Below are 8,351 nucleotides of genomic sequence, written 5' to 3' on the forward strand. Positions count from 1 at the left end.
TGTGTGCCTGTGTATCCAACCATCCACATTTTCATCATTCCCTCTCTGCCTCAGTCAAGCCCATCCCTGAAGTCACGCTGGATGTGGCATATACTGGTCATTGTTATGGTTCTTAGGCATCACAGTTAGGCAGGGTTATTGATTGCTTCCACCCTTGGAAGCTTGCATAGCAACTTCTAGTACTATGAAAGCTGGTCCCCAGGGACTATTTTCCTATTAATGATTGACGTTGGAGAGCCCAGCTCACTGTGAGCAGTGCCACCCCTGGGAAGGTGGTTCTGGGATGTATATAAAAAAAAAAAAGCAAGCTGAGCAAGCCATGGAGAGTAAGTCAGTGAGCAGCACTCCTCCATGGTCTGTGCTTCAGTTCCTGTCTCCAGGTTCATGCCTTGAGCTCCTGCCCTGGCTTTTTTCATTGATAGTCTGTGATGTGGAAGTGTAAGCCAAATAATTCTTTTCCAACAGAAAACAAATAGCAACACTTTTAAGTATTTACTTGTTTTTATTTGCATGTTCGTGTTTACAATAGGGTTCTCTCTGTATCCCAGACTGGCCTAGAACTCAGAGGACAGCCCAGACAACCCTTGAACTCATAGCAATTCTTCCACCTCAGCGGGCTGGTACCACAGGCCTGTACCAACTCGCCTGTCCTCAGTGGCATTCTGACTTGTCTTATTCTTATTTCATTCTCTCTCTCTCTCTCTCTCTCTCTCTCTCTCTCTCTCTCTCTCTCTCCACAGTAACCTTGCAAAATAAGACTAAAGAAATCATGGTGGAACTAGCCTTACGAGGCTAGTACCCTCTGGAAGGTAGAGAATGGCGTGAAAACTCCTCTAAAGATCAGTCCCTGTTTCTGTTAACGCACCAGTTACTCCGTGGGAAGGCCCACTGAGGTTTGTCTTGGGCTGTGCCCCAGAAGTGTTTGTAGGAAACAACAGTGGTGATCTGTAGGTGGATTTTTCTTTGGGCCACCAGATCACAAAAAATAACATAGACACTTATTATTAATTATGAAATCTCAGCCTTGGCTTAGGCTTGTTTCTAATAGTTCTCATAACTTAAATTAACCCATATTTTTTAATCTATGTTCTCCCACATGCTCATTACCTCATCTCTATTACACCCATCCTGGTTACTTCACATCTGGCTGGCAACTTTGCCTTTCTTCTTCCCAGAGCTCTTTCTGTCCAGAAGTCCTGTCTATACCTCCTGCCTAGCTATTGATCATTTAGATTTTTATTAAACCAATCCCAGTGGCACATCTTCCTTCACACAATATAAAGGAATATTTCACAACAGGAATCTTTAAGCATCACAATGACCTGGAGTGGTGATAGCAGTTGGGGCAAATAACACATTGATTAAATCCTCTTAAAGGGGAGGAGAAGGAGTTTGAGGAGCTAAAGTCTGCACATACGTAGAACTGGGCACAAGAATACTTTGGCACCGGAGGACACAAAGATCTTACTGTTGCTGACTTTTTGACTCTGGAAGGATGAAATAGAGTTGTAAACTGATGAATCTATCTGTGTCTTGTCCAGTATGATTTGGTCCTAATCGAGATTATAGCACACAGCAAGAGGAAAGGCCCGTCAGTCTCAGTGTAAGGTCTCCGTAGATGAGTTCTAAATGCCTGGGAGGCAGAATCAGCAGTCTACACTTTCTGTACACTCTGTCACTTGCACACAAAACCGAGGAAGGTTTTGTCAGTGCCCATGTGTCTGAAGCACTGGTCTTTGTCAATAGTGTTCATAGACTCAGACCTTCATTCATTCCTTACATATTCACCCAAGGCGTCCTCCACTCTCCATGTAACCAAGCATCAAAGGTAAGTAAGTTTCTACGTGCTCACAGAACAAGGTTGGAAGATTTAGGAATTCCAAACACTTAAGGAAGTCTCTCTCCAGTAACTTTCTGGTGATTCAGCTAGCTGTTCAGATTGTCTAAAAAAAGTAGAAATAAAAACAGGGCTGAGTGTGGTGGTGCACATAGTTAATCCCAGCATTCTGGAGGCAGAGAAAAGTGAATCTCTGTGGGTTCAAACCCAGCCTGGTCTACAGAGTGACCAGGTCAGTGTTATGTAGAGAGACCCTGTCTCATAAAGAAGAGGAAGAGGAGGAAAGAGAAAAAGGAAGGACGGAAGGAAGGAAGGCTAACATTACTGTTATATATATATAAATATATATAATGTTAATATAACATTATTAACATAACATTTTATGCCATAACATAAAAATGGCAACAGTGGGCTGGAGAGATGGCTCAGTAGATGAGGGCACTGGCTGTTCTTGCAGAAGTCCCAGCACCACATGCTGGCTCACGGACATTAGGAATGCCAGTTCCAGTGGATCTGACACCCTCTTCTAACCTGAGCATCAGGCATGCATGAGGTACATAGACATACATACATACAAACATTTGTATACTATGCACACATACACACACACACACACACACACACACACACACACATATATATATATATATATATATATATATATATACATTTCTTCTGGTGTGATGGCAAATGTCTGTAATCAAAAGCATTTGAGGACAGAGAGGCAGAAAGGGCAGGTGTCTCAAAAACAAAGAAATCAAGCAAACAAGATGTCAATTCAATATATTGCACTAGGTCAAGTGAATAACCATATGGAAAGCATATTTTTGTTTTGTTTCTTTTATTATTCTTATTTTTCTTCTTAAACTATTTTTTAATTTTGGGGGAAATCACTTATGTATCTATTTGAACTTATAAGCTTTATTCTGCATCATGAGAGACAATACCTTTGCTTCTCTACAAACTTTTAAATTATCAAGCAGGACAAATGGCTCACCAGTTAAGAGTACCGGCTGGTCTTCTGGAGGACCCTGTTTCAATTACCAGCACCCACATGGCAACTCACAACTATCAATAATTCTAGTTCCAGGAGACCCAACACCCTCACACAGACACACATGTAAACAAAACACCAATACACATAAAATAAAAAATAAAACAATGTAAGTTATTAAACTGTCATCACCCCAAGAATCCTAGCACCCCCTTTTATGTTTTATGTTTGTTTGTTTGATATTTTGGTCTCTCTTTCTGTGTGTGTGTGTGTGTGTGTGTGTGTGTGTGTGTGTGATCACCTGCATATGCAAATGTGCACATTTGTTTGCATGAACGCAGAAAGACATGTTGTATGGGTCAGAGTACAATATCAGGCATTGGTCCTCACCTTCCTCCTGAGTTAAGACAGGGTTTTTGTTGGTTTTCTCCTGCATATGAGGCACATCTTGATTAATCCATTTTTCTGATCTATGTTAGCCATGTGGCTCAGTACCTTTTTCAGTGGGGCAGCTCACATCCTGCTGCTTCGGTGATCTGGGCAGGAGTGGGAGGAATCAACTTCCTCCTCCCCAGAATTCTCCTGCTCTCCTTGTATCATTTCCACTTCCTGTCTGGTTTTCCCACCTACACCTCCTGCCTGACCAATCAGCGTTTATTTAAAACATGATTGACAGAATACAGACAATTCTCCCGCACCAATCAGGTTTCTAGGGATTCTTGTGTTTCTGCCTCCATCTTCCTGTACGAGTGTTGTGATGACAAAGTCTTGTTTAGTTTTTATGTGGGTTCTGGAAATTCAAACTCAGGTCTTCATGCTATGTGGCAAATGTTTTTACACACCTCTGCACCTTTCTGGTAAACTCAAATACACTATCCAAAATGTTTCCTCTAGACCGCACTGCTGTAGGAAATCCTACAGACAGTAGCCTTTAAGTTATCCACCCACTTGAGTGTGGCCTCTTATACTATTTATGTTGATGTAAAGGCGTGTCTGGTCTCTTTTCCGGCTGCTCCGTGGCGTCTCTCTGACTCTGCCTTCTTCCTCCCAGCATTCTGTTTAGTTTTCCCCACCTAGCTCTGTTTCCCTATAGCTCTGCTATAGGCTCAAAGCAGTTTCTTTATTCATTAACCAATAAAATCAATACATAGATAGAAGGACTTCCCATGCCATTTCCCCTTTTCTATTTAAACAAAAAAATGGTGTATACATTGTTTACATTTTGAGGTCACTGTCCTCATTTGTTGCACAGTTGCTTATTGTATAATACTCTAATATGAAGTCTTAGTCTTTAAGTTACAGAGGTATTAAGAATTATAGATCAATAGTCATCTATGTTTATCATACAAATAGTTAGACTAATCAGGTTCTTTAGATAAATAGGGATTATATTCTGCATAGATAGGTAATCTTCAACCACTTCAAAGAACTGTAGAATATGGCATTGAAATAAATTAGGGTTCTGTTGACATGAGACATGATTGCTTCTGGCAGCACCAATCTATTCCCGAGTGAATGTTGAACACCAAAGACACTCCATTCGGAGTTTGTTTTCTGCCTGGCATGGTTGGTCTTTGGACAAGGAATTGACCATGCTTCAACCGCTGACAAGGTACATGGTATCTGGAAATGGATAAGCAGGACACAAGGAAAAAGACTGTCAAATCTTGCCAAGACAGAGTAAGATGGTTTTGAAAAATTTTCTGCTTCTGAAAATGGTCTGTCAGTTATGCTAGGCCTTAGCCAAAGTTGGTTGCTTCAATGTTGCAAGCCAGATTGCTCAGGTAGCTAATTATCTCCATCATATATTGCTCATTTTGAAAGTTGCTTGACTGTACTTGCTGCTTACTCAAGTAATATTTCCCTTCTCGGATCTTCAATGGGGTTGAAGACTAGATAGTTGTAGTTACTTTCCTCTCATGACTTGGCCAAGTAATTTATTATACAAGACTTAAACTCATTAGGATAGAAATAATTATTGAACATATTTGTTTTTATTGTATATAATTTTGTATTAATATTATAATTTGTATATAATTTTGATCAGAGGTAGAAATGTATATTGCAATATGATAAATATATCCTAAAATTGTATCAATATACAAAAATGTTTTAAGCAGAGGTAGAAGCATGCATACATACAATATGACAAAATAACTTTGCCTAGATATGCAAATATTATAGACAAAAATAGGAACGTATTCAATATAATTTAAGTTTGAATCAATATATATGAATCTATACCAATGTAAATTGCCCTTAAACAACAGCTTACAAGTATTCACTCTATTACTCACTATTATTATTAGTGTGAATTTCCCTGCCCCCTTTTTTTTCTTTTCAAAGACTGCACTCCAGTATTTGCAGGTCTCAATCACCTAACATCTAAATAGTCAGATTCTTCCAGCACTTGGGAGGCAGATCTCGGCGAGTTCGAGGCCAGCCTGATCTACAGGGCAAGTTCTAAAACAGCGAGGGCTACACAAAGAAGCCCTTTCTCAAAAACGCCAAAATAAACAAAGTAAGTAAATGTTCAGACTCTTTTCTCTTCTGATTCTTCATCAAGATTTCTATATTTTTCTCCTTTTCTTCCTCCTCTATTACATCAAGCTAGGGATCTAATACCTTATTTTGCTTCCCTAGATGGAAATTTATATATAAATATATATAAAATTTGAATCATAGCTGGATATAGTGGCTCACTCTTGTAATTCCAGTATGTAAAAGGTTAAAGAAGGAGGATACCTATGAGTTACAATGAGTTCCACGGCATCCTAGGACTGAGGTCCCATCTCAGAAACAAAACAAAAGACACTTCTGACCTTTGCGGGCACCGGCACACCATGTGATGTAGAAATATACATGCAGGTAAAACAGTCGTACACATAAAGTAAATACGCATTATAGAAAAGCAAAACAAAACAAAATCCACCTGGTACTGTAACTAAAAACTCGTTAAATCTTGCAATGATGAAGGCAAATGCCTGCAAATCTACCTCAACCAGAGTTTAGCCAAGTGCATAGAGGAAGAGATGCGGTTTTGTTCCCAGAAAACTTTAGCAATGGTCTCATCTCTAGGCCTCCAGCTCCAAAACTACAGGCTCCTCCCCGACAGGGCCCGCCCCCATCCGCTAAGCAAATTTAGACGACTAGGTGGTGAACTCAAGGCTCTTTGAGACCTGCTTGTTGATGTCAACGTCCAGGCCGACCCGGAAGCAGAATTCTCAAATCAAAGATCATGCACATGATAAAGCACGGCCGCCAGGGGGTGTACAAGCCGGCCTAAAGTCGTGTAGTTCCTCTTTAAACTAGGCTGGTCTCCGAAAACGAAGGCTTGCCGCGGACATTCCGGCCTCTTACCGCCTGTTGTACGAGCGTGGAGAGGTATCCTTGCTCCTGGGAAGCGCAGAGATTCCACCCACAGAGTCACCACTGCGGAGCTTCTGGAGCGGCGACGCCGAAGGCAACCTAGAGAAGAATATGGTGACAGCGGCGTGCCTAGAGGAAGTGAAGCCTGATCTTCTAGCTATTGTGCCTTGGGTGCCACCCCAGGGTCGTCATGGCGATGTTTCCTTGCACCAAGTTGAGGATTTCCAGGATTTGACGGCAGACATCTTCCAGTTTTCAGCCACAAATCGAAACCGTGGAAATTCAGCATGGTGAAACCCTTCCACCGGAAATCTCTAACCCAGAGAATTTTGTTGTATCATAGTTTTTAATCCTTAGGGGATTCCAGGTAAAGGGTTCCTTTCTCTTCCACGACCCTTTAATTTGCCCTGGTTTTCTAAACTGCCTCAGCTCCACATCAGCGTATAAACCACTGTTATGCATAACAAAATTCTCTGCGAACATTGCCTTCACAGACGATTATTATTAAATAGAAATATCTCAAAGAATGTTACAGTAACTAGCCCGTAATCCCAACACTGGGGGAGGCTAGAACAGGAGGGTTGCAGTGAGTTTGAGATTAGCCTTAGACTTTAACAGTGTTTCTCAACTCTTGTATCATGACCCCTTTGTGTGTGGGGGGGGGGGTCGTGACTTTTTTTTCACAAGGGTCATCTAAGACCATCTGCATATCAGATATTTACATCACGATTCATAACAGTAGCAAAATTGCAGTTATAAAGTAGCAACAAAAATAATTTTATGGTTGGGGGTCACCACAACACGAAGAACTGGATTAAAGGGTCGCAGCATTAGGAACATTGGGAACCACTGCACTCAAAGTATGACTCATTGGCATTTTAATTTATTGATTTTGAGAGGTTACATGTAGCACAGGCTGGCCCCTCTAAATAGCCAATGATGTTCCACCTGCTGAGGCCTGCCTGGGAATCAGGTGTATGCTGCCACACCTAGCTTTATTTGGTTTTACTTTTTTGATGCAGGGTCTCCTGCTAGCCCAGGCTGGCACAGGCTGACCTCTCTGTCTCATGCCTCTGCCTTCCCAGTTCTAGGATTGTAGGTACGATCGGCCACATCTTGATACATCTTTGAGTTTAACCTTTGAGTATCCTAGCTGTAGCCTGTAACCTTCTGAGAGTCTTAGAAGATGACTAGCTTTATTTACCAGTCAAAACATAATTTAACTTTAATGTCACCACCGTAGTAAAGATACCTTTGACACTTGGGACCTGTGCCTTTGTCATGTCAGCCTGTATCCTATTCAGCCCACCTCAGAAACCTCTCCTTGATCACATTTACAAAAAAAGGATGAGAAAATGAATTTTTTAGAACACTTAAACAGTGCACCTTCAAAAGTCACCCTGTGTTGAGAAATCCATGCCTGTGTATGTAATGTGCACTGTCATGTTGAGGAACCCATGCCTGTGTATGTACTGTACACTGTCATGTTGAGAAACCCATGCCTGTGTATGTAATGTGCACTGTCATGTTGAGAAACCCATGCCTGTGTATGTAATGTGCACTGTCATGTTGAGGAACCCATGCCTGTGTATGTAATGTGTGCAATCCTCCTAAGCATTTTTCTCTTTCCTTTATTGTCCAAGTTTAAATGTACACTAAAAACCTTCTTTTTTTCCAAGACCATGTCTTACTATGTATCCTTGGTTGGCCTGGAACTCACTAGGTAGACCAGGTTGACCTCAAACTCACATAGATCCCCCTGCCTCTGCCTCCCCACCACTGTGCCCAATCAAAAACATTTTCTTTCTAAACTCCAACTCTGCTTCATACAAAATCATTTTGAAATTCAAAATACAAAATTTTGCAGCAAGTCGAGAAGCCTGGCTTGTGGGGGCTAATAATGTGGATGCCTGTAATGTCCAAAGCCTGGCTAGACCTCCAACACAGCGTAAACCAGGAATGCATGTACATACTCACCATCCTGGTCCTCAGGAGGATCAGGAGTTCAAGGCCATTATCAGCTGCATAGTAAGTTCAAGCCAACAGAGGTTATAAGAAACTGTCTCAAAATCAAAATTTATCATTAGGGTCTGAAGAAGTAGTTCAAATGGTGGAGTGTTAGCCTAGCATGCGTGAAACCCTGAGTTTTAT

The 8,351-nt window shown here is 41.2% G+C and overlaps 1 long non-coding RNA gene across 1 annotated transcript; it reads right to left on the bottom strand.

Annotated features, from left to right (window-relative positions):
• Positions 1–2,661: 2,661 nt before the first annotated feature.
• LOC146894162 (uncharacterized) lies at positions 2,662–6,551 on the bottom strand. The gene is made up of 2 exons (XR_015002252.2): positions 6,192–6,551; positions 2,662–4,454 (listed from the first exon to the last, which is right to left on the bottom strand). It is a non-coding gene; the product is annotated as an uncharacterized LOC146894162 (long non-coding RNA).
• Between the last annotated feature and the right edge of the window lie 1,800 nt (positions 6,552–8,351).

This window comes from Myodes glareolus, chromosome 6 (assembly GCF_982192425.1).
Source record: "Myodes glareolus chromosome 6, mMyoGla1.1, whole genome shotgun sequence".
NCBI classification, from domain to species: Eukaryota; Metazoa; Chordata; class Mammalia; order Rodentia; family Cricetidae; genus Myodes; species Myodes glareolus.